This window comes from Scylla paramamosain, chromosome 24, assembly GCF_035594125.1.
Source record: "Scylla paramamosain isolate STU-SP2022 chromosome 24, ASM3559412v1, whole genome shotgun sequence".
In the NCBI taxonomy this organism is placed as follows: Eukaryota; Metazoa; Arthropoda; class Malacostraca; order Decapoda; family Portunidae; genus Scylla; species Scylla paramamosain.
The window spans coordinates 6,385,001-6,411,617 of record NC_087174.1 but is presented as its reverse complement, the minus strand read 5'-3'; the positions used below and the strand labels follow the sequence as shown (position 1 = coordinate 6,411,617).

At 45.1% G+C, this 26,617-nt stretch overlaps 1 protein-coding gene across 4 annotated transcripts in view; it reads right to left on the bottom strand.

The window, feature by feature from the left end:
- The window catches only part of LOC135112648 (uncharacterized), a 97,034-nt gene that overhangs the window by 31,234 nt on the left and 39,183 nt on the right, over positions 1-26,617 (bottom strand). For 2 of the 4 annotated variants that reach the window (XM_064027252.1, XM_064027253.1), the window contains exon 1: positions 13,566-13,799. The exons of the other annotated variants lie outside the window; for them this stretch is intronic. The gene's annotated coding sequence lies outside the window, so the exon portion shown is untranslated. Of the gene's footprint in view, positions 1-13,565; positions 13,800-26,617 lie in introns of those variants that run through there. 4 annotated transcript variants of the gene reach the window in all.

Below are 26,617 nucleotides of genomic sequence, written 5' to 3'. Positions count from 1 at the left end.
TGGTGACGTCAAGGTGTAGTGATGTAGTGACTGCTGACGTTTGTGATGTTACGGTTGTTTCTGTGTGTGTGTGTGTGTGTGCGTGTGTGTGTGTGTGTGTGTTATCCTTTTTTGGCTGGGAATGTTACGGTTTTCTTTTGTTTTTTAATCTTTTGTAAGTTGAGAATGTTGCGCTTTTTTCTTTGTTTTTTTCTGATCTATTTTTTTGTGTTGATGCTACGGTGTTCCTATTTTTTTCAACTTTTTTGGGTTGAAAATGTTACGGATTTTCTTTCTTTTATCTGTTTCTTAAGTCTTTTTTTGGGGGTGTTGAGAATTTGTGAGAATGTGATGCATATTCTGAGAAAAGAAAAAAATCACTGGTATATTTTTTGTGTGTGTGTGAAGGTGCACGTGTGTGTGTGTGTGCGTGTATGTGTGCGTGCGTGCTTATGTGCCTTCGTGTGTGCGCCATGGGACGATTTATTTTCTTTTTCTCTTATACTTGTTCAGGAGAAATTTATGAAGGTATATATCATGGCTTGTATCTCAGACGAGCGAAAATTATTAACTCATTTTTCTGTCTGGCGGATTTGAGAGATGTGCCACCGCGCGTGTGTTATGAAACCATTACCTCGTGTTTTGGTTTCATTCAGGCGCGGGAAAGAAAGACACGACGAGACGTAGAATTAAATATGAGAGTAATGCAAAAAAAGAAATAAAGTAAGAAATATAAACAGGATGCGAAGAAAAGAATACAAAAGTAGCAAATGTGAAAGTAATGGGAAAGAAAGTTGCTCCATAAAAGCTTAGTCTTAATAATGAGGTGTTTGTCTGCCAGTCCATGCACCACTAACACTTTTCTCCCGCAATGACAAACATGACGAAATGTTTAAAGTATTTGAAAATATTAAGAAAGTAAGAGAAATTAATCATGGGTTGCTTTTCATAAGAGTTTTCATTCCTTAAGTTTTTTCACTCTTTGATAATTGGTTATATAAATGTTTAATTATTTAGATATAGAAAAAAAAATGTAAGAAAAACATAAGCATTGTTCCTGCGGCAGAATCTTCTCCAAAAAATACTTTCCAAAATAGAGACAAAAGATGAATATTTCTTTTTCGCTTGTCTTTGTGGTCGAGAGCGAGACAGCGAGAGAGAGAGAGAGAGAGAGAGAGAGAGAGAGAGAGAGAGAGAGAGAGAGAGAGAGAGAGAGAGAGAGAGAGAGAGAGATAGGCCTCATCGTCTCTAACTTTATTCTCTCTCTACTTAGGCTGCTCTCTTTCATCATTAGGAACTTGTCACTTTCTTTAGCTCCGTCTTTTATTTCCCTCCTTCTTTAATATTTGTCTTGTCTCCTTGTTTATCATCATCTCTGTCCTTTCTCTTATTTTGTTGTTTCTTGTATTTTTTTCTCTCTTGTTTGTCATCATCTCCTTCCTTTGCTTTTTCTCTTGTTTTCTTGTTATTCCCTCTTTTGTTTATTATCATCTCTGTCCTCCTTTCTTCTCCTCTTGTTTCTCTTATTGTTTCTGCCCTTGTTCCCTTTATCCCTTCACTTCTCTTCAATACTTCCTCGTAACATAAAAGTAACTATATATATAAATTTTTCTTACAATACAACTATCATTCTTACTTTTCTTATTTTTTCTCTTTCTGTCTTTCTCGTTTACTTCAAATACGTGCAGTTATCATTACTATTTTTATCTCGTATTTTTCTGTTATTTTTCTCTTCTTTCTACTTTTTTTTTCAGTTTTCTGTCTATATCCGTCCTCTGTTTTTTAATCGGGTTTTATCCCTTTCCTTGTTTTTTCCTCTAGTTTCCTATCTATATTTGTCCTCGCGTTTTATCTTCTATTATTCCCGTCCTTCGCCTCTCCTTGTTCTCTCCAGTTTTTGTATCTATATTTGTCATCTATTTTCATCTCTCTTTTCCACCCAGTCTCCTCTTCATCTGTTTTTTTTTCCACCTGCGTCACCACACGAAAAGCTTGCCATTTCTGACACTTTCATGCCCTATGTGTCTTCTCTTTCCTTTCCCTTTTCTTCCCTCCTTCTTCCCTGTTTTTCTCTTCAACCTGTCTTTGTGTTTTCGTCTCCATTTTCTTTCTTTTTTTTTATTAGTCTCGTCTCTTGTTTTCCGTGTAATGGTGTTGCTTTTCCCCAAGTCTTTATGTTACATTTTGTCATATTTCTCTCTCTCTCTCTCTCTCTCTCTCTCTCTCTCTCTCTCTCTCTCTCTCTCTCTCTCTCTCTCTCTCTTTTTTCTTGTATTTGCGTCTGTTTCTGTTCCTTCTTCCTTTTATTATTATATTTTTGTGTTGTTTTGTTTTTCTCCCTCTCTGTCTCGCCTTGCCTTTCTTTTACAGTCTGGTCAAGGCATTCGTGTGTGTGTGTGTGTGTGTGTGTGTGTACCCATGTCGTCGGGGGTAAATGAACTTCGTGTAGGAAATTCTTTTTTTTCTTTCTCTTCTTCTCATTCTTCCTTCTTTCTCTCTTTTTAAAGGTGTTTTTTTGGGGGGACAAGAATCTACGCTCGACTTTGGTGCAACATTTTCCGCCTCAAGACGAACAAGTTTTCCAGGAAGGATTTGTGTGATAATTACCTGCCCAGGAAGTCGCTGCCACCTGTTGTGACCGGCGTGAAGGAGGCGGCGGGAGGCGGGAGGATTGATGCCTTAGTTACCGCTTCAGAAAATTATCAAAAATAGAAAATGTGCTAGGAACGTATTGATAAAAATCTGAAAGTGATATAGCGGATTTAACAAGGAGGGTGTGGGGAAAATTCTCATGCTCAGTAATTAGGATAGACAAGAAACTGAGTTAAAATATGAAGGAGATAGGAAATAATTGTGAAATATAGAGGTAAAAATACAGGTGTGGAAATGTCACATATGGAGGAGAACAAGTGGTGGAAGAAGTAGAGAGTAAAATAGGCAGGTGTGAAGATCCAGAGGCGTCAGGTGTGGAGTTTGAGGAGAGGAAGACCTGGAGCAGGTAGGCTAAGTAGAGAGACAGCCGATATATTGAACACACTTGAAGACACCTGACCATGGGGAACATAGAGAAGGGGAACAGGTGTCTTGCTCGCTTAATTACTCCTTGTTTACGTGTGACCCAGGTGATAGTGGGGGAAGAAAGGGGTGCTCTGTGCCTTTCCTGTTATTCATCACCCCTTTCTGTTCCCCCGCACGTTATTTCTTGTTTCTGTGTGAGTTTTCCCTTCCTCCCTTTTTGCCATTCTCTTTCTTGCATTTACTTTCATTTCTTCTTGTTTTGAGACTCTTCCATGTAAACTAGGACTCTCTCTCTCTCTCTCTCCTCTCTCTCTCTCTCTCTCTCCTCTCTCTCTCTCTCTCTCTCTCTCTCTCTCTCAGCCCTTCATCTTTACGAACTGCCTCTCTTTTTTCTCTTCCTTCATGCTTTCACGCTCTCAACTCTCACTCTTACACTGTTATACTCTCCCTGCACCCTTTGCCGCCTATACCTAACACACTCACACAACTTTCCACTTCCTCTCCCCGCGACGCACCTCTCACGTTTTACTCTCACACTCCCTCACTCTATTTCCCATTCGCTCTCATAGCCTTCCCTCACACACCTCACTTCGTCACTCCATTGCTCTCTCCCCTTCTGCCAGTCCACTCTCTCTCTCTTACTTCTAACCTCCTCTTCTTTCTCTTCGTCCTCCTCCTCCTCATTTCTCTCCCACGTCAACTTACGAGGAAGTCAACAAAATTACTGGGACGGAGTTAAAGGGAGAGAGAGAGAGAGAAAAAAAGTCTTGTCCAAAAGTTGCCGTGCAAAGTGACGAATTGGAACCGATACCTTACGTTTTGTGTGTGTGTGTGTGTGTGTGTGTGTGTGTGTGTGTGTGTGTGTGTGTGTGTGTGTGTGTGAGTTCACTAGGTGTTAATTTCGTCGCCGTGGCCTCGAAATAATTAATTGGGCGGAGGTGTATCGTGCGGAGGTGGAGGAGGAGAAGGAGGAGGAGGAGGAGGTGGTAGGGGGGATCGATGGTGTTGGTGGTAATGGTGGTGGAGAAGGGGAGAGTAAATGGGAGGAGGGTTTCTGGAATGCTGGTGAGTGGTGCTGGAAGAGGAGGAGGAGAAGGAGGAGGAGGAGGACAATAATGGTGATGGAGGAAAGTGATACAAGAAATAGTTGGCAGCATTAATAGTAATAGTGGCAATAGTAGTAGTAGTAGTAGTAGTAGTAGTAGTAGTAGTAGTAGTAGCAATAGTAGCAGTAGCAGTAGCATGGGCGAAGTGTGTTGAAGTAATGACAGTAGGACAAAATTGTGAATAGGTAACACCTGGGGGCAGGCACGTGTGAAGTGGAGAGCCGGCAGGTGGTAGGTACTGGAAGGCGAGCAGCAGGAGAGGGAAGATAAATAAACTGAAGCCGGAGAGAAGGACAGGAACGTAAAACTAAATTAATCTCTATTTTGGACTCGACTTTATGATTGATTTTTTTTTTCAGAAGCGACGCAGTGTGAGTTTTTTCCCCTTTTTTATGCCCCTTGACTGATAATCCTGACATTTTACTTACTACATTTCTTTCCTTTATTCCATTACTGTTTCCTGTTTACCTTCTTTTCTGTTTATCTTGAATACTGAAAAGCGTCTAAAAAATTACGTACTTGAACAAATGAAAAACGTATAATCGAATAAACATGACGACAACAACGATAACTTGGACATATAAAACGAACATGTATTTGGAAGAAAAAATACAAGGAGAGATAGACAGGTGAGCATTTACAGGCAGGTAGATTGTAGGTAGGTGTTATTATTGGGATAGTCGTAGGCAAGTGGAAAGGGAATGGAAGGAAGGTGGAAGTGTGTGTGGTAATGGTTTAGTAGTAGAAGGTGGTGGATGGCACTTTACTACCCCAGCGGGAGGCAGTAAAAGAGACCGCAAGAACACATCGCCAATAAAACATTACTGTCTTCCTCTTCCTTCTATTTCTCCTCCTCCTCCTCCTCCTCCTCCTCCTCCTCCTCCTCCTTCTGTATAGGGATTTTGTGTACTCTTTTATATGTTCCATTCCTCTGACTCAAATTTCGAAGGATTTCATCTGGTTTTATCCTCCTCCTCCTCCTCCTCCTCCTCTCTCCGGCAGCTTTAGCGGGAAGGGCTTCTTTTCCTCCACTTTTTCCTCTCTCTCCTTTCAGAGTTTTCCTCCAGTTAATGGCGACGTTTATGCATTTTTTCTGTCTTCCTTTTGGTGTGTGTGTGTGTGTGTGTGTGTGTGTGTGTGTGTGTGTGTGTGTGTGTGTGTGTGTGTGTGTCTAAAAAAAAGAGAGAGAAAAAATTAAACTACACACACACACACACACACACACACACACACACACACACACACACACACACACACACACACACACACGCGCGCAAATATTTACTCAAACATGATTTACCTGACTATGAAAATTAAAGGTAAACACACAGCATCGTCAGTCAGTACAAGTAATTATAAGATGCTGCTTCCGGCTTCCCTTAAAAAAAATAAATAAAAAAATTAAGAAATAAAAAATGAAAAAAAAAAAAATAAAAATCATATCTTGTACTAATTACACAGGTGGGCGGACATTTTCACCTGCCTCACCTGGTCATGTAGTTCACCTGCTCATTAACTAGCGTGGACTTTCAAGGCGACATAAGAGGATGACGGTGATAGGATGGAGGAGGAGGAGGAAGAGGAGGAAGTGAAAGCATTAATGATAGAGGAGCAGGAGGAATAGAAGAAGTGGATGTGGATGAGGAAGAGAAGGAAGAGGAAGTGATGGAAGAAGTGGTGCAGTGGTGGATGAGGAGGAGCAAGAGGAAGAGGTTGAGGAAGAAGTGGAGTGGTGGAGGAGGAGAAGGGGAAGGAAGAAAAAGGAGGAAATGGTGGTGATAGAGGAGGAGGAGGAGAAGGAATGGGATGAAAGAATAAGTGATAAGAAGCTAAGAAATGGTGAGGAGGGAAACGAAAGGAAAACGATATACAAAGGAGAAATGGAAAAATGAAACAAAATAGAAATAGAAGAGAAGAGAATAAATGAGAAAAATGCTGAGAAAATTATAAGAAAACACATAAGAATGAAAAATGAAAAAAAAGCGAGTTTATGATAAAAGGAAGGAGAACAAAGTCAAGGAATGTTACAAAGAAAGAAGGATTAATAATAATGAAAATAATAATAATAATAATAATAATAATAATAATAATAATAATAATAATAATAATCTTCCGTTTCCGTGCATGTGTGTGTGTGTGTGTGTGTGTGTGTGTGTGTGTGTGTGTGTGTGTGTGTGTGTGTGTGTGTTAACATTTGTAACACACCCATGACACTTCACCTTCCGCACTACCACCACCACCACCACCACCACCACCACTACCACCACTTTCTCCACACACGCCACACGTCCACCTATAATAATGCCGCCGTCCTTCACTTAATTATGAGCCCTCCACCTTGTACACTCCACCACCACCATCACCACCATCACCACCACCACCACCACCACCACCACCGCCACCGTGATGAATGACACCTCCACCTCATCCTCATTCCAAAAGTGTATTTTTCTCACTCATTTACACAACCCTCGAGTTTTGCTTCTCAGAGATATTTTTCTTTCCACTTGAAACTCCACCTCACGCGTTTCTCAATTCTAATTACGACTCATCTGTTTATTTATGTAATTTTTTGTGGGTTTATCTACTTTATTTTTTTTTCCCTGTGGCCGTGAGTAAGTGTGGCGCCTCATTATCCCACCCTTGAGTTTTGGGGACGGTTCATTATACAGCACCTGCATTATGACGCGTTCCATCATTATCTTTATCATGGCGGTGACGTCACTCCATTGCCGGCCTGGGTGGCGTGGCATTGTGGGACGCTACTCTCCACATCACTGCCAGTATTCAAAAACGCTCTGCTCCCTCACCACGACTATTTTCAAGGGCCACAGCGATGATTAACCGGGCTCTCAAGAGTGTTTCTCCCGTTTATAAAGTGGAAATCTTGTTAATCTGTCAATATAATCGTAACAATGGCTTTAAAAACAAGTGTAACTTCAACTAAAGCCTCTTGAAAATAGTGGAGGTGCGGACAGAAGTGTGTCAGTACGGTTCCAAGTCCCGCCGCTTTTCTCTGTTCTCCGTGAGTCATGACGCATCGTATTACCACTCGTGACGGTGTTTTGGCTGTCATGCTTCCTCCTTACCTTGTGTCCTGGGTCAAGGTATGGGGGAATGTTTATGGACATGTATAACTGTTATTACTCGTGATGAACTGTATGTTTTTTGTATACTGAGGGGCATAAGAGGGACAAGGCCATGTATTTCTGGACTCACTAATGATGTACTGTATGTTCTTGTATACTGAGAGGCATAATAGGGATGAGGATGAGTAATTTTTGTCGCTATCGATGAGATACTATGTTCTTGTATAGAGAGAAGTACTAGTGATTGTCTGTATATCGCTGAATAGGTAGAGATATTAGATGTATAAGTACGTGTATTATTATCGCTGCTATGATGAGTTATACGTCCTTGTGTAGTGTAGGGAGATGTATAAGAGGGATGATGGCGTATATTACTACCGTTACCAATAATGAGTTCTTGGTCGTTATTCGGAGTGGTGTAAGATAGAGAAGGAAGTGTATTACTGCCGCTGATAATAATGAGTCTCATGTCGTTATCTGATAAGTGGTATATACTAGAGGGAGCGTGTTACCACCGCTAATAATATTGAACTATGTCGCTAGAATCAGTGATGTAGCGGCGCCTCAACTTTTTAAAACAACCAGTCTATCGTTATCTAGAAAGTGGTATAAGACAGGACGTGTGTTTGTGTTGGTACTAGTGGTGGCGAGTTGTGGCAATACAGAGCGACTGGTGAATTAGTGCAACACACCAACAGCCACATTAGTACAACACTGGTTTCCCCCTTGAGCTGTTTGGACTGTCCGTTTTTGCTTGATTTTAAAGATATTTATTTTACTTGCGGCATCAGGTTCCTTTAAAACTAAGTCACAGAAGGAATGTATACACGTTTATCGCGCGGGTTTATGGCACTGAGAAGCCGTTGACATTACTGGAGGACAGAGGAGCCTGAAGTTATTTGATATTATCCTTATTATTTGTTTACTGCCTCATATATTTTGGAGTGCGGCAGCGTAAAACTCAACAGTTGCAGCGCATTTGATTAGTCAATATATGGGCTTAATTTTATGTGCACTAGACTTCAGTATTTTAACAGGTGGTGCAGGAATGCCGACACACACTCAACTCCCGGACACAAGAAGCAGCAAGGAACATCAACACAGTGCACACGTAACCATACACACACCGCACAACTTTAGAAACAAAGCACAGTACCCACCACAAAAAAAGAGAAATAGCAAAGAACACGAGGACACAATACTGACAAGCACACGCTCCCGAAAAATTACCCTACAAACAATCACACAGACACAGACACACACAAACTCGAAAAAAAAAAGGATGGGGGGCGGTAAGGAACCAACACACTTCATAACACGCATTGAAAACTAAGCCTCGCAATCTCCCGGTTCATATTTTTCTACGTATGGCACCGGTGAAGAAGTAATGCCTCTCTCTGGTCTCCGGGCGCAGGTATAGAGGGAAGGGTCGAAGGATTCCCTAACTTAATTCCATGGACGTAAGTGTATTATTTCATTTATTCACGTGCGTCTTGAGGGGCTTACTCAGATCTCTTTAAAAGCTTCTCTTAGACTAAACACGCTTCTCAGTAGATCCTCAACTCTCTCTCTCTAGTCTTCTTTGCTACGTTCCCTGCGCTTTTCGTCCTTACCTCCCTTCCCTTCCCTCTCTATCTCTCTTCCTCCTCCTCCTCGCCTTTCGTACTACATCCTGCTTGAATCCTCACGAGTTTGCGTTTCACTTCATTTCTTCCCTTTCCCTTTCTCTCTCTTTCTGTCTTTCTCTCTCTCTTCGCTCCCTTCCTTGTCACTGTTTATTCATAATACCTGCCTCCCCACCTTGTTCTCCTCCTACTGGATTACTCTCTCTCTCTCTCTCTCTCTCTCTCTCCTCTCTCTCTCTCTCTCTCTCTCTCTCTCTCTCTCTCTCTCTCTCTCTCTCTCTCTCTCCTCTCTCTCTCTCTCTCTCTCACAGCTTCCCTCTCACCACTCGTATGCCTCTCTCATCACTCTTCAAGCACCCTCTTACTCACACGTCTCCCTTCTCCTCGCTATCTTGTGCCACCTCTCTCTCTCTCTCTCTCTCTCTCTCTCTCTCTCTCTCTCTCTCTCTCTCTCTCTCTCTCTCTCTCTCACCTTTTCTGTGAGTTCAATGTAGGTTTACGTTACGCAACCTGCACATCTCGTTAAGTTCTTCTTTAACCGGATGTTACTTATACTTGCATTCTTTTCTCACTCACACCTTTATGGAAACAGACAGACAGACAGACAGACAGACAGACAGACAGACAGACAATAAGACGTGTCTCTTAAATATTTCCTTATATTTTCCTAATGCTTCTTTTAATTTTCCTCCTCCTGCATGTCCTCCTCCTCTTCCTCTACCTCCTCTCATCTCCACTTCCTCCTCTTCCTCTTCCTCATGTCTTGGCTTCTTTCCTCTTCCTCCTCCTTTTCTCTAATCTCCTCCCCTCTCCTCTCCTCTCCTCATCTCTCCTCTCTCTTCCCCTCCTCTTCCTTCTATCCTATACTCTTTTCTCATCTCTCCTCTCCTCATCCTCTTTCTTTTCCTCTTCCTCTTACTATCATTTCCTCTCCTCTCCTCATCCTCCCCTCTTCCTTCCTGATCGTCTGTCTATCCTTTCAATTCCTCTTTTGTCCTCTCTTCTCCTTATCTTCTTTCTCTTCCTTCTATCCTCTCCTGTCCCCCTCTTCTCTCCTCTTCCGTCCTCTCCTCTGTTCATCTCGTCCCATGCTCAATCTCAATGGGTAGGTTTGATAGAGGGAACTGACAAAGGCGGTGTGCAAATGGTCGCCGTGGGGAGGAGCAAGCCGCCGAAGGGGAGGTGTGGCGAGATTTCAGACAGAGGGTACGGAATTCCTGCTGGTGGCGGTTCAAGAGAGGGAGAGAGAGAGAGAGAGAGGGAGAGAGAGGGAGAGGTAGAGGGGAGATGAAATGGACCTTGTTGGAAACTGTTATGTGATGAAAATTACGTAATATAAACATACATACACACGCTCGCGCCACACACGCACGCACGCACACGCACACACACACACACACACACACACACTATGGAAGTTCCTCGCCATTCACTTAAAGAAATAGAACCGGGAAAAACCCAACTAAATAAAAAAAAATGAGGATAAGTAAAATCAGATTAAAACATGATGATGATGATGATGATGATGACAATAATGATAATGATAATGATAATAATAATAACAATAATAATAATAATAATGATAATGATAATAATGATAAAAACTATAACAAAACTATCATAGTCAAACAAGCCATATTAGTCAACTCACCTAAAAAAAAAAATCTGAGAATTAAAAAAAAAAAAAAAAAATGTTGATGCAGATTTTTCCGTATTAGTAATTTCCCAACCGGTAACGACAGGGAATTAATTAAGAGGTAGTTTACACGTGCGTCAGTAAACACGCCTACCTGGACCCAGCGGTTCTCTCGGCGATGAAACTGACCACCAGAGAGAGAGAGAGAGAGAGAGAGAGAGAGAGAGAGAGAGAGAGAGAGAGAGAGAGAGAGAGAGAGAGAGTGGATCTGCGTTCATATAATTTGCGTGGATTTTTTATTTGTGGAGTTCTGTTCGGTTTTCCTTTTTCCTTTTTATTCTTTTTATGAAGGTACTGTTCTGGCAGGGAGGAAGAGAGAGAGGGAGGGAGGGAGGGAGGGAGGGAGGGAGGGTATATTAAAGGTAAGGCTGTGATGGAGGGAAACCGGAGGGAATCTACAGGGACATGGAGAAAAGGATGCTTAAAGAGAGAGAGAGAGAGAGAGAGAGAGAGAGAGAGAGAGAGAGAGAGAGAGAGAGAGAGAGAGAGAGAGAGAGAGAGAGAGAGAGAGAGAGAGAGAAACTTTGCATTCCAGAGAGGGAAGCAACTTGCCTATGAGCGAGGAGGAAACCTGGAAGCGAAGGAGGGGGAGGAGGGAGGGAAGGAGGAAAGGGAGGAAAGAGGGAGAAAAAGAGAAGGGGAGAGATGAAAGAGAAACTGAAAGTAAGGGAAAAAAATGAGGAAAGAAGTGTGCGGGGAAGGGAATGTAGAGAGGGAAGGGGACATGAAATGAACAAAGGAAGGAGGAAAGCAGGAAAGGAAAGAGGGAAACAGTAAGAGAGAGAGAGGGAAGGAGAGAAAAAAAGGGAGTGAGGAGTGAGGTAACGAAGGCGTAAGTGACGAAATGAGGAGAGGAAGTGAAGGAATGGTGGGGATAAATAATTGAGGGAGGAAGTGATCGAATGAGGGAGAGAGAGAGAGAGAGAGGGAGAAATAGAGAAAGGGAGAGAAGAAGGAAATGAGGAATGAGGAAAGAAAGATGACGAAATGAGAAAAGTGAAGGAATGATGGGGGAGGAAGAATTGAAGGTGGGAGTGATCGAATGAGAGAGAGAGAGAGAGAGAGAGAGAGAGAGAGAGAGAGAGAGAGAGAGAGAGAGAGAGAGAGAGAGAGAGAGAGAGAGAGAGAGAGAGAGAGAGAAATAGAGAGGGAGGGAGGGAGGAAGGGAGGGAGCGACGGTAACCTTGTTTAAAGTGGAGCATTTACCTTGAGGGTGCACCACCTGGCGAATCCCTTCCACTCGTCAGGTGTGGCGGCGACCCATCCCTCACCTCACCTGTCCTGCCCTCCATCCCCCACCTGTCCCTCCTCCCTCCATTCTTCACCTGCCTGTCCTCCCTCTTTCCATCCCTCATTTGTTCTCCCCCTCCTCCTTTCATTCCTCACCTGTCCTTCGTCCGTTTATCCCATCATCCTTTCGTTCCTCCTTCCATTCATCCTTCCTTCCCTTCATCCCATCATCCATTTTTTCCTTTACGTCTCCTTTCCTTCATCTTATCATTACTTCTTCCCTCCCTCCCTGTTCGTCTCCTTCCCTTCATTCCTTCACGTCTCCTCTTCATCTTTCACTTCATCCTTCCTTCCTTTCATCCTGTTCCTCATCATCTTCCAGTCCTGTGTCTGCGTCTCTTTCCCTCCCTTCATTTTTTGCGTTACCCTTCTCTTTCTGTCTTTTTCTCTTCTACCTTCCCTCTTTCCTTCCCTTCCATCCTCGTCTGTAATCCTTCTTCTACATTTCCTCCTTCGTGTTTCATCTCCTTTCATTATTGCTTTCTTTCCTTTCTGTCTTTCTCTTCTTTTCTTCCCTTTGTTTGTCCTTCCTCCTCTCTTCCCTCTGTCCTCCCTCTCCCTCCTTCCCGTCCTCTGCCTTTTTGCTCCCTCCCTCCCTTACATTAAGTGGGGGTAATATTTTTCTCATTATTCTCGAGGCACTGCGGGACGTTGGAATTCCTGGCGGGGTGGGGAGGGTGCGTGATGAGAGGCGGGCGGCGATGGATGGCTGCCTGGCGGGCCACGATTTGCTAAGACGCAAGAAAAGTTGAGGTGCACGACTGAGAACACGGGGATCGTCCTGGCAGCGCCTGGGGCACGTAACCTGCCCGTGGCATGAAGACGGATGGGCGCCCGCCACACAGGCCCCACGGGAGGGTCTTGTGGTACAGATGGACGCGCGCCTGCCACTCAGGACGCCGTGGGGAGCCTCGCGCCGCCTGGCTGGTTGGCGCCTCGGGGCGTGATGGCAGGCACGGCTCTGCTTTTTCCCCGCCAAACAAAAGCCTCGGCGCGAGCCTTTTAATGGAAAAAAGCTTTTACCCTGGCAGCTGAATGCTGAAGGTTTCCCCAGCTTTAAGAGCCTCTAGAATACAGCCATTATTAAGTAAGTTGGTGTGATCCACCGAGTGGCCTGACCGCTGGAGGCGACCAACCGCCGGGCGCGCGGCTTCAATCAATGCAAGAAGGAGAAGCTGCTACGGGCGGCGGCGTCAAGGTGGAGGGCCTGCTTGGCCACCTACCTGGCGGGCACGTGCCAATAATCAATATACAATACACAGAACATGCCATTTCCAGAATCCCGCCCCAAATCCTGCCACTGGGCAGCCCGGCCTGGGGGTAGCGCAGCCCATGGCGGCGAGCTGCGGAGCCCGACGTGCCCCTCGGGTTGCAGCGTGACCCTGCAGGAACACTGTGCGGCACAACGTCAAGATGGGATTAAAAGAAGCGAGACACATCGCTAGTTGTCGTTACATTTCACATTAACCGATGAAAAGCACAAGTTTCACAAGTTTGTTAACAAAAACGCAGCAATGGCTGACGCGGGTCGGTCCCGCGAGGCTGGACACGGGCAAAGTTTCGGCGCGGCACCGGCAGGATCCGTCACGCCAAAGTTGTGCACACTTTGGCGGCGGCCGCTTGTGGCACGCAGCCAAGTCTTCGGCGTGAGCAGAGTTTGGCGTTGTGTTTTCTGGCGGCGTCTTTGCGAACAACTCACAACACTTCACAGGCTTGTCACTGTTGACGGATGAACACTGCACACTGGTACTGGAAATACTACCAGAGGGTCATGCGGTCATGGTGGAGGGTTGGGGACGCGAACGTGAGTTGGCCCAGAGACGTGCCTTGGCGTCCTGTGGCCCGGGACGAGGCGCGGCGAGGAGCTGCGAGTAGAGCTCAGGACACTGCGACCCGCGGCTGAGAACTAGCAGTGCCGGGCCGCGGGGAGCACGAGGGAGGGGCCTGGCGCGCCCCAGCATTGACTGTGGCGCAACAGTCCAGGCCCCCCCCCAACCTCTGGCCTCACCTGGCGACCTCCGCCCTCACCCTCACCGGCCGACCCTTACCTGCTGGATTCCACAAGCCAGAATGACTCCTTCCTTCCCTCGCCCGCGTCCGCCCGCCCCTCGCCGCCCGCACGCCCCTCATGACTTATGCATTACCCTCCCTCATTTCCGCCAAACTCACCTAAATGCTCCCAACTACACTCATACACTTCATCTTTCTCCATCTCACTCAGCCAGATTCCCTTACCCGCTTACCCCCCCACTTCTCTCTCTCTCTCTCTCTCTCTCTCTCTCTCTCTCTCTCTCTCTCTCTCTCTCTCTCTCTCTCTCTCTCTCTCTCTCTCTCTTCTCTTCTCTTCTCTTCTCTTCTCTTCTCTTCTCTGTTACACACACACACACTGCGCACGCAAAAAAAAAAAAAGGTGCATGTCAAATCGACCCAAAACTAAACTATCAGCATTTTTCTTTACAACACGCATCTTTATTTCTGCCTTCCGTCACTTTCTCTTCATTTTCCTTTCCTTCTACCCCTTGCTAAACCTTCCCTTTCCTTTCATTTTCCTTTACATTCTCGTTATTTTTCCTTTAACCTAACCTTTCCCTACCGTCCATATTATCCAAGAAACTTTACCTCGCCTCCTATCCACGTATCCCCTCTTCTTCTCTTTGCCTAATCCCCTCCGCTTCCCTGCACTTCATTACACGAGCCTTTGTAAATCTGACAACCCCAGTGAGCTCCAATTTCCTCTGTTGTTTTACCGTCACGTTTATTTATCAGCGCAACAATCTTCCGCCTGTTCTTGTCAGCTGCTTTCTTTCCTTCGCGTCTTCTTGTTCTTATTCCGAATCCCCCTTGTTGTGTTTCCTTATGCTACGTGGGGCGCGAGGAACCCTTGGGCTCATAGACATATTTTTCATACTCAGAGAGAGAGAGAGGGAGAGGGAGATGTGGAATGCTTTGTGTTTTGCTTTCGCCTTTAATACTAAAAAAAAAACGTTGATATCAGTTGCGTGGGATGCAGGAAGGAGGCTCGGGAGGCACGGGAGGCTCATCCTTGCCTCAGCCTCATCAGCACAAGTGTCTGAGGTGAAGTGGGGGTAATTAAACCATGAGCTAATTAACGAGCCTGTGGGTAAAAATAAAGTGACTGGTTTGCTATATGATGCGAGTGTGTGTGTGTGTGTGTGTGTGTGTGTGTGTGTGTGTATGTTTGTGTGTGTATGTTTGTGTTTGTGTGTGTGTATGTACTCGTATGTTTGTGTGTGTATGTTTGTGTTTGTGTGTGTGTGTGTGTGTGTGTGTTTATATGTATTATTCTGTAAAAATACACACCACCACCTCCACCACCACCACCACTACCACCACTGTACGATTAAAATAACCTTAACAAACTTTTTTTCCCTTCTCTCCCAGGACGTGGCTGCCTCTGCCACCGTCACACCCCCACAGGCACATCCTAAGATTGATGGATGCCGTTTTGCGTGTACGTTATAAACTCGCGTCCTTAATTTCACGGACTGCCGGTAAATGAAGTGAGTGTTTATCTCATCTCCCCTCTCATTTTTTTTTCTTTCACCAAGGTTATTAATTCCAAGAAGGGAATTAAGTCAAGATTTCAAGTATTCTGTTGTGAAACTGTTGTAGTGTTTTTTTTTTTTCCTGTAGTTCAGTTTTATTAGTTTATATTCTTTTTCTTCCATAAATTTCGTCTTGATGATTAGAAAAGTTTTGCTGAGACGTTAAAATTTGAAGGTATTTGAGCTTCCACTCGTTGTTTACTCGGGTTTCGGATTATATTTTCCTTTTTTATCGTATTTAGTTACGTCTGTCAGGACACGGCGATAAATGAAAGTAGTCAGCGAGGAGAAAATTGCCTGAAGAATGAGAACTTTACTTCCAAGTAGTTTATTCCTCTGTGTGGGATTCTTCAGGGGAGTATGAAGCGTATTCGTGGTGTCTGGTGCCATACCGAGTGACTTGTGGTTATTTTTATCTAGCGAGTACCCTAAACAGTATCTCGAGTATGTCAGAGTCGTCCCTTTAGCAGACAAGTGTAACTTTAGCGTCCCATGAGGACAAACCACAAAGCTTAATGCCTTTACGTCCTCCAAACTGGCTAGTTGGTTGGTTGGTTGGTTGACTGGCTGGCTGGCTGGCTGGCTGGCTGGCTGGCTGGCTGGCTGGCTGGCTGGCTGCGTGGTTGGCTGACTAGCTGGTCGGTCGGGCTAGTTTGCTGGCTGGTTGACTTACGTTTTTTTTTTTCGTTGCTTGGCTGGCTGGCTGACTCACTGACTAAAGGTTTGGAAGGCTGGTTGGTTGGCTGGCTGACTAGGTTGTTGCCTGGCTGACGTGCCGGCTAGTTTTTCTGAGTGGCTGATTCTGTGGTTAAATGATGGGCTGGCTGACTGGCTGACTGGCTGACGGATGCTACTTCTACCCTTGCCTTGCCTGTAGTCCATTAAACCTTCAATCCGATCACCAACGCAGGAAGGTTCATGAAGGAGGTTTAATTGGTTGTATCATGGCCAGAATGTGTGGTGTTTCTCTGTGACCCTTACTACCCACACTCGCTGGCTGAAAAATCGACCCATTGACCTTTTACGAGCAACAAACGATTTAAATAATGTCTCCCCAAGTTCCTTAAAGCGGCTAACGATCCTTAGACAGTCCCCAAGCCGCTTTTCTTATAACCTCCTGTCAGGTACCTAGCTCTTCTTCTAAATACCCGAGTCTAGAGTGCGGGTGCGAGGAGATGCGGATCCTGAGAGCGTGACCAGAAGTCGTGTTGCCGCTCCTTCAGGGACGTTGCCGGGGCCCAGGGGGAGGCCATAAACCCTGACGCAGCTCCGGCAGTCTTAGGGGGAAGCTCGTTTCAGGCGAGGAACGAAATAGAAAGGCGAGGGTAAAAAGAAAGTAATGTAGTACGGAGGAAGTGGAAGAGAGAGAGAGAGAGAGAGAGAGAGAGAGAGAGAGAGAGAGAGAGAGAGAGAGAGAGAGAGAGAGAGAGAGAGAGAGAGAGAGAGAGAGGATGGTAAGAAAGGCCTCTATCTTGCAATGGAGGGGTAATGGCGGCCAATGATGGTGATGGGAATGGTGATGATGATGACGTCCCCGCCCCGGGGAGCTGCTAATGTGGCGGAAAGTGACCTGACCTTCAGACCTTAACGGGGAAAAGAGTAACGAGGCGAAGGGGATGCCGGGGGTGACGGGAGCAGGATGGACGGGGAAGAGGGGGGGAGATGAAGTAAGGGGAAACAGGATGACAGGGGAGGAGTAATGGGGGCGATGGGGGTGATGGGGAGGAGAACTAATGGCGTCAGGCCGTACAGGTTCCTGCGTTCATAAGGTCTTTGTTTCTCAGTGACTTGTGGATCATTTAACACCGTCATGTCTTTTTCAGCTTTCAATAAATTCTAACGTAGGACAATTGCTCTCTCTCTCTCTCTCTCTCTCTCTCTCTCTCTCTCTCTGTATAATGTCACCAGGCCATTAGTTATTTAAGTTTGTATTGCATATTCCATCGATCCCCGCAGTTATTGGGTGAGGAAAGCCTCTCACCAAACAACGAAGGTGAAAGGTGATTGATTTACCTTTTCACACTGCGACGGGAAACACGGCGAGGCACGCAGGTCACCAGCCTTGTCACGACCTTGGCATAGGCAGCAGGCGTGGCGCGGCGAGGCGGCATAGCGAAACGCGGCACGCAAAGGTCGTAGATTGAAATGATGAAAGATGAGTGACGAGTGACATCAACTGGAGGCAGGGTTGTGTTTGTGTGTGTGTGTGTGTGTGTGTGTGTGTGTGTGTGTGTGTGTGTGTGTGTGCAGACGGAATGGGAAACAGGAAAAATTATCAAACGTTTACATCACTACAGCACAGCCTCTCCTCCTCCTCCTCCTCCTCCTCCTCCTCCTCCTCCTCCTCCTCCTCCTCCTCCTCCTCCCCTCCTCCCAACTCTCATTTCGTGCTTGTTTCACTCCGTCACCGAGACCCAAACACTACCTCGCGAGAATGACAGTAAATCACAGGTGTTTGTAAGGGCCGCGGCACGGACGGTGTGAGCTGAGGCGGGGCGGGGAGGGACAGGAAGGGCGGCAGGTGAGGCATGACGGAAGGGGCGGAGGGATCGTGGGGGGAGTGTGTGATGTAGTGGGACACGTAATTGGGTCAGCATGGGCGGTGGTGTCAGTGGTGATGAATGGGGGGTGTGTGGCAGACGCCGAGAGTGTGTTAGGTTTATGACGGAGGGGCCTGCTCGCTTACCTGTCTTCCCCCTCTTCCTCTTCCTCCTCCTCCTCTCTCTCCTCTTCCTCTTCCTCTTCCTCCTCCTCCTCCTCCTCCTCCTCCTCCTCCTCCTCCTCTTCTCGTTTTTCTTCTTCTTCTTCTCCTACTCCTCCTCCTCATCATCATCACCATGCCTTGCTAACTAAATAATGCCAAGTAAAACTTCCTCCTCCTCCTCCTCCTCCTCCTCCTCCTCCTCCTCCTCCTCCTCCTCCTCCTTCTCCTCATAATCATCATCATCATCATCATCGTCATCATCATCATCATCATCATCATCATCAACATCATCATCGTTCCCTACTTACCAAATAACGCAAATGAAAGCTTCAACACAATCCCTGGAATGTTTACCTTAATTGTTTGCCTTCAACTTGACAACAATTTTTGAGTGGTACAGTTCAGGGAAGGAGAGCCGCACTAAGCTCATTGTCGCTGTGTCAAAGCGTGGCTGGTAATGTGCGGAATTAGAAAATATAACCTGACTTAACAGGAATGAATTGACGTGTATTTTTAGATACAAGGAAATAGTGTGTTTCTTTATGTGAGAAATTTAGAGAAGAGATATGTTAGTAAGATGTTGATGAATGGACGCGTTTTTAGACTGAAGCAGAAGATGTTAGGAAATAGAGAAAGTATATGTTGCTAAGCTGTAAATGAATAGAATAGATTGAGGAGGGAAACAATAAGCATCTATCAGTTGGGAATTAGAGGAAAGATACGAGTATATTACTAATTTTTTAATAAGTGCACGCGTATATTTAGATAGGAAAAAGAAGTGAAGTCAATTTATATTTAACGCATTAAAGATAGAAAAAAATTATTACCAACACTTTGATAAATGGATGTATATTTCTAGACGAAAGATGGAATTAGATAAATAATAACTGATAATTCTGATAAAACTCTGGAACTCCCTGCCTGCTTCTGTATTTCCCTTCCTTCTGTGACGAATTCTTACAAGAGAGAGATTTCAGGAGACTTATCCCCCAATTTTGAATGATCCTTTTGACCTTTCTTTTGGGACTGTCACTCTTATTGGGCCCTTTTTCACTCTTTTTGCTTCTCTTGGCCAGTACTTCTCCTACTTGAAAAAAAAGCTAAAATTAAGTTATGCCTTGAATGAATACCTCCCGACACGAACCCACAAAGTTCCAACCCACATCAGATCACCACGACACGAGAATCACGCAGCCCATTACTGAAAACAAACCGCCACTAGTCGCTCCACATCCAGGAAGCGTCTCGTTTTGCACACGCCCGCCGTCCTGTGCTCGAGGGGACGCAGATCATCGGGCAAGATAAGCCAGATAGGGCAATGGTATCTCCTTTCCCGACTGAATGCTCTGCTGGTCTATGGTAGAGAAGTATAGGTCATGAAGAATGTGTGTGCGCTTTCTGTCTATCTGGCGGGGTGGTGGAGGGCGATGGAGAGGAGAGAGAAAGGAATTAGGGTGTGGTGAAAGGGAGAAAGTAAGTTAGTGACGAGAGAAGAGAAGGAAGGAAGGAAGTGGGAAGGAAATGAATGATAAATATGGGGTTAAAAGAGAAAAAAGGAAGGTAATAGAGAGGGAAGAAGAGGTAGAGAAGGGGTTGAAGGAGAGAAAGGGAGGCATTAGACAGGAAAGGTGATGTATAAGAGAGGAGTTTGAAGGGAGAAAGGGAGATAGCGGAGATGAAACAAGGAGCAGAGGAGTCAAAAGTTGGTAGGATGATGAGGGATGAGACGAAGAGGGAAAAGGAGAGGAAGAAAGGGGAGAAAGGGAGAGATGATAATAAAGGTGAAGGGAAATGGGAAAAGGAAGGAGAAAAGAGGAGTAGAACAGAAGCGATAACACACACACACACACACACACACACACACACACACACACACACACACTGGCAAAAGGCGTGAGCTTTGTACACACAGGCGAGGTGAGGTTTGTTGATCTTACACACACACACACACACACACACACACACACACACACACACACACACACACACACACACACACACACACACACTCACATGAAGTCAACCTCAAAATCAAGTACTTCTATCATTACAAATATCAACGAGGCAGTGAAGTCACCACAAATACCATGAAGAGAGAGAGAGAGAGAGAGAGAGAGAGAGAGAGAGAGAGAGAGAGAGAGAGAGAGAGAGAGAGAGAGAGAGAGAGAGAGGATTATACAATATGGGGGATGAGCGAGACTCTTTCCTCTCACCAAGGGCTTAGAGAACGATGAGGTAACGGAGATGAGTACTCGCCCTCTATCCCTTCCTCTTTGTTGCTCTGCCGCTAAGGACTAAAAGAGGAAGGAGACATAGATAAGACGACTATTCTGCTCCTCCTCCTCCTCCTCCTCCTCCTTTTCCTCGTCCTGCTTGTGCTCTTCCTATTTCCCCTCTTTTGGATTTAGTGAGAGGAGGAATTGGAGCTAAAATCACTCTTCTCTTCCTTCTTTTCCCCCTCTTCATTCCCTTTTCTTCCTTTCCCTTCCTCTGCCCTTTCCTCCTGTGCTCCCCTTCTTCCCCTTCGCCGTGCCGCCGCCGAGGGATGAAGGGCGTGGGAGAGACTGGTGTACGGGCCACTTGTGAAGGCTGGTGTGGGTTCAGAGCACCCAGGGGACCGCGAAAGAAGCTCACTTGCTCTCCTGCTTCATTTTCCTGAGTGCCCAGACCCATAGTTGATGCAGCGACTGTGGCGGTGGCTGTTGCGGCGGCGGCGGCGGCACAGGTGAGCGTGGACGAAGGCGCGGCGTCAGGTGCACAGGAGGAAGTCAGGTGAAGTTCATATTGATCGACTCACGCCTTTGAATCGTTGCATGCAGCGGGTTGTATACGCCGTGGTGGTTTTCTAACTGGCAGCAGCAGCAGCAGCAGCAGCAGCAGCACGAGTAACAGCAGCGGCACACACCACGCCACGATGCGCTATTGTTTCATGGTGCATTGTGTATATAATAGTTGTGAATGGTTATACGTGGCGTGGTAATAGACGTGTTTTTATGAAGGTAACAACAAATAACAACGGGGCTATTTTATAACTGGCATTTAACATTATGAAAGCTGCGTGTTTTGTCAGAGCCTTGTTGCAATACAAATTAAAGTAAATATAACAGCAAAGTACTCAACTCAATACAACACTTTTCAGCTGCTACGAACAACACAGGCTTCTCACTCTTATGTAATACAGACGCCTAAGGAGACACTTAATCCCGTAACACGAGAGTTGGAAGATGGATAAGAATTACGAGGAGGAAGAGGAAGAGGAAAAGGATAAGGAGGAGGAGGAAGAAAAAGGAGAAGAAGATGAAGATGATGATGATAATGATGATAAGGAGGAAGAGGAGAAGGAGGAGGAAGCGGAGGAGGAGGAATTTGCAAGAGAAACATTAGTCACAACAACAAAAACAACATCAGAAAAAAGACGAGAACAATAATCGAAACGAGAACAGTAATCGAAACATGCCACACAAGAAAAAAAAAAGAACAAGAACAGGAACAAAAAAACAAAACAAAAAAGAAAAACATCACCACCACTACCACCACCGCCATACCCTCAAATCCAAGCAAGGTTGTGTTACTGCTGGAGGAGTAAAAAGTGAAGAAAAAATGTTTCAGATACAGTATAGATTTCTAGTACATCCACCACCACCACCACCACCACCACCACCACCACCACCACCACCACCACCACTATAACGCTACTCACGTACAGTTCCTTACGTGTACTGAGTGAGATCTCGGAAAAAGCAAGGCAAAGTGTTGGAGTGGAGGTACGTGAGGGATAGAAGACGAATAAATATTTAGTATAAATATAAGATGGAAGAAATGGTGCGAGAAAATGGCGGAGTGAAGAGATGGATGAAAACTGAGTAAAAATATAGGAAGAAAGACAGTGAAGGAGAAAGGGCGATGTGAAAGGAGTATGAGAGAGAGAGAGTGTGAAAGGAGTATGAGAGAGAGAGAGAGAGAGAGAGAGAGAGACAGAGAGATTGGTAGAATAATAAAGAAGGAAGAAGAATAAAAAGAGTAAAAACAAAGAAAAAAAATTGAAAAAGAATATAGATGGAGTGAAGAATGAAAAAAAGAATACGTTAAGTAAAAAAGAAAAAAGAAGAAATAGAGGAGAGACATAAATAGAGAGTGAAAGAGGAGGATATAGAAGGAATAAATGAGTGAGGGGAAGATGAATTTAGTAAAAACGAACCAGGAAGAAACTAAGAATGAAAACCTGAGGGGAGACTGAGATAAAATAAGGGGAACTGGAAGACACGAGTACTAAGGGGAGGTTGAGAATGAGGAAGCGTTTAGGGTGCAAGGAATGGGAAGGGTAGAGCAAGGCAGGCAGAGGGTGAAAGCAAGGGTGCAGTGGAGGCGAGGATTAGAGAGGGAGTGGAGAGGATGAGGGGAAGGGATTGGGAGTATCTGAGGGGATAGACGCCAATCCCCCTTCACCCTCTTCTTTATCCCTTTTCCATAACTGCCAAATCTCTTCCCTTTCCGACTCTGTTCCTCCCCTCTCCTTCTCCCCTTCCCCCCAACCGCCAGTGTTTTCATTCCTTCATCTGTTTCTTCTTTTCATTCTCTTGTTTCCCTCTCCCTTTCCTTCTCTTACTCTGTTCTTCCCTCTCTCCTTCTCCCCTTACCTCTACCTGTCTGTGTTTTCTCCCCTCATCTCTTTCTTCCTTTCTTTATTTTGTTTTCCTCTTCCTTTTCTTCTCTCATTCTGTTCTTTTCCCTCCCCCACGTGCAAATGTTTTTTCCCCTCATCTTATTCACCCTCCCTTTCTTTATTCCATCTTGTTTTTCTCTCCCATTTCTTCTCTCACTCTGTTTCCCTCATTCTCCCCCTTCTTACACGTGCCAATCTTTCGTCTCCCAAATCAATGCTCCTTTTCTTTTTGCACCTTATTTCCCTTTCTCTATCCCTTTTCGATATCTTTTTACCTTTCTTTTCGTCACTATTTCGTTCTCTCTCTCTCTCTCTCTCTCTCTCTCTCTCTCTCTCTCTCTCTCTCTCTCTCTCTCTCTCTCTCTCTCTCTCTCTCTCTCTACCATCTCTCGCCCCTTTCGTATGGCAGACCAGTTCATCTTAGTTCTCCTACTCGTGTTTACCTTCCGCCCACAGAATCCTTCCACACTGGCAGGGGGGAAGCGTAGGCAGGGACGGAGGCTAGGCGGAGGTAGAGGGCAGGGCTGAAAGGCTGGAGGGCTGAAGCTTGCAAGTCTACAATTACAAGGTTAAAATCCACCCTGTTATTGAGGCAGGGAGAGAGAGTGGCAGGGGGGAGAGGGCTGGAATCTAACCCGACCATCATCCTGACCACCACCTCCACTACCACCCCCACCACAGGGATAATTATCTTATTTTTAGGTAAATCACTATTTATTTCACCTCTCCTTCGCTTGACCTTTTAGAACTCTGCCTGGGTGGTGTGGCATGGGCTGAGGTGGACCGAGATAGGAAGGGACGAGCTAGGGACAGCGGAGTGTACATGGTGTGGCTGTGGCGTTGTTTGCATGGGGACAGGGGGACATTGGGACAGGGAGGTGTAGGTGATGGGACAGAGTGAGAAGGAGCCATCGTCTTTACTAGCCTTTACTTCAGTTGAGATAGTTGACTTAACCCAACAGACTTATGGGATTCAACAGGTCTGCTGGTCTTTGTTCTTCCCATCCAACAGGTTTACTGGCCTGTGTTTCTTCCCCTTCAACAGGTCTTTGTTTTTTCCCTTCTAACACGTGTACTGGTCTTTGTCTTTCATTTTCAACAGGTATATTGGTCTTTGTTCTTCTCCCTCAATAGGTCTACTGGTTTTTGTTCTTCCTTTGCATCCTCTTGAAACGACGAGGAAGTGATTGCGTTGTGTGGGATGGAATAGAATAAGAGAACTGAGATAGGAAGGGAGAGGACAAGGGTACAGAACGCTTGGGGCAGGCAGGGGCGTGGCAATTTGCATGAAGGGCAAGGCGAAGGAGTGATAAGGGCAGTTGAGGGCAAGATGAAAGAATAATAAGGGCAGTTAGAAGCGAGACAAAAGATTGGCAAGGGGAGTTAAGGGCAGGCCGAAGAAATGATGAAGGCAGGTAAGGGCAGGATGAAAGCAAGATAATGGGGAAGTTAGACAAAGATGAAGTCCAAGTAAAGGGCAATTTAAGGGAAAAGTAAAGGCCATTTAAGTGAGTTAGGGGCAAGATAAGGGTCAGGTAAAGGTGACCGTTCTAATTGCTACGCGTTTAAGTTTTCCTTCCAGAGACGCAAGTGTCCGGTAACTGATAGGGCAGCTCTCTCTCTCTCTCTCCTCTCTCTCTCTCTCTCTCTCTCTCTCTCTCTCTCCCTGGGTATTGATCTCGCATACAGTAAATTTCTCTTCCTCGCCTCCTGCTCGTGCCAATGCTCAATGACACGCACCAAAACTTGTAAGAAACGACCAGGAACCGCCACCTTCTGCCTCGTTCGTGCCCCGTCAAGAGAATATTTACATACAGGAGGTAGTGTTTTGTGTGCGTTGACCTCCCCGACTTGCTGGTCCTCCCGTGAAGAGTACGTGTCGTGGCTCCTCTTGTTTTGCCCTTCTTGTGGCGAGGAGAACAGAGGAGATTGGTGAGGGAGAAGAGAAAGAGGGGGTTGATACAGGAAAGGAAAGAGGGATGAAAAAGAATAGAGGGACGAATAAAGAATGGAGATGAGAGAAGAGGATGAGAGAGAGAGAGAGAGAGAGAGAGAGAGAGAGAGAGAGAGAGAGAGAGAGAGAGAGAGAGAGAGAGAGAGAGAGAGAGAGAGAGAGAATAAGCGATGAGGAAAGTGTGTGTCAGTGGATGTGTGTGGGTGTGTGTGTGTGTGTGTGTGTGTGTGTGTGTGTGTGTGTGTGTGTGAGTGAGTGAGTGTGTGTGTATGTGAGTGTATGTCTGTTAGTCCATCGCTCCACCAGACACTATCGTAACCCAGCGAGGAGGAAGTAAGGCAGACAGACAGACAGACAGACAGACAGACAGACAGACAGACAGGGCGACATGTGAACGGACAGACAGACAGGTAAACAATAAAAAGAACACACGGAACACAATATATTTTAATCCAGACACCAACACACACACACACACACACACACACACACACACACACACACACACACACACACATACACACACACATAGAAGTCACCCTCTACTCGCTCCGTTTCGTAAATAAAGGGACTTAATTTATATCCAAGAAATTCCCGTCTCTTCCCCTTTAATGCGAGCCTCGTGTAGTGAAGAAATGACTAAAACGGATTACCTTCTTTCTTTTTAAGCCTTGAAAGCGACCCTCGTATGAAGCACCAGAGTTCTTGAATTATAGAACAGTAAAATAATGGAAATGGTTCTCTGTGAAAGTTTAATGTCCATTGTTCTTGTTGTTTTTGTTAAGAAATGCAAATATTTATGTTATAAGAAGTGGTTGACGGAAAAGAGAGAGAGAGAGAGAGAGAGAGAGGAGAGAGAGAGAGAGAGAGAGAGAGAGAGAGAGAGAGAGAGAGAGAGAGAGAGAGAGAGAGAGAGAGAGAGAGAGGCAAACGATAAGACAGAAAAAAAATATGTACATAAAAAAAAAACAATTAAAACATATAATTCTACTTCCACTCAACAATGATAGAAAAGAGAGCAAATTTCTATGAAAGATAAAATACTGGAAAAAGAAAAAAATGAGAAATGACGATATTTCACAAAGGAACATGAAGTAGAGGAAGTTTTCGGAAAGGAATGTCGGTAGGAAGAAACGACAGGCATTACATTCCTAGTAGTGGAGGAACTGAGGGCGGGGCGTTTGTTATTACGAGTATGAGAGAGAGAGAGAGAGAGAGAGAGAGAGAGAGAGAGAGAGGAGAGAGAGAGAGAGAGGAGAGAGAGAGAGAGAGAGAGAGAGAGAGAGAGAGAGTTATACATACCACCATCAATCAATGTTATAAATAAATGAACATGTGAACGTACAAAGCAGATACAAATAATCGAAGCACTTGACTTGATATACAATAGACAGTCTGGGCCAGCGTGATGATATACAGGTGTGGCTTAATCCAGGTAACCTTTTGAGGAGCCTTTGTCCCATGGTGATTTTACATGATGATGATGATGATGATGGTGGTGGTGGTGGTGGTTGTGGTGGTGATGGACGGAATACTGAAATACTAATAATGCATAAAGATCAATGAAACACAATGGAGAAAAATGTTAATAATGACGCAAATTGAAAACATCACATGAATAGGAAAAGGAAGGAGAAAGAAAATGTACAGTATCATGGTTACTATTTCTAGCTTGTCCAGAAAATTGCAGGCATAAGGAGCAGTGGTGGTGGCGTTCAGTGTGCATCAAAGGGAAGACTGAAGGAGATATAATGGGTTTTTCTTGAGTAAGGTTATATTGATCAAATTGTTGTAGTTTTAGGCAGACGTGACGAGTCGAGTTTACACTGAACTTAAGTGAATTTATAATGAGTTTATGGGGAAAGTCTGCTATGCCTATATAATTTTTTTTTTCCCTGAAGAATAAGTTTACATCTATCAAACTGTG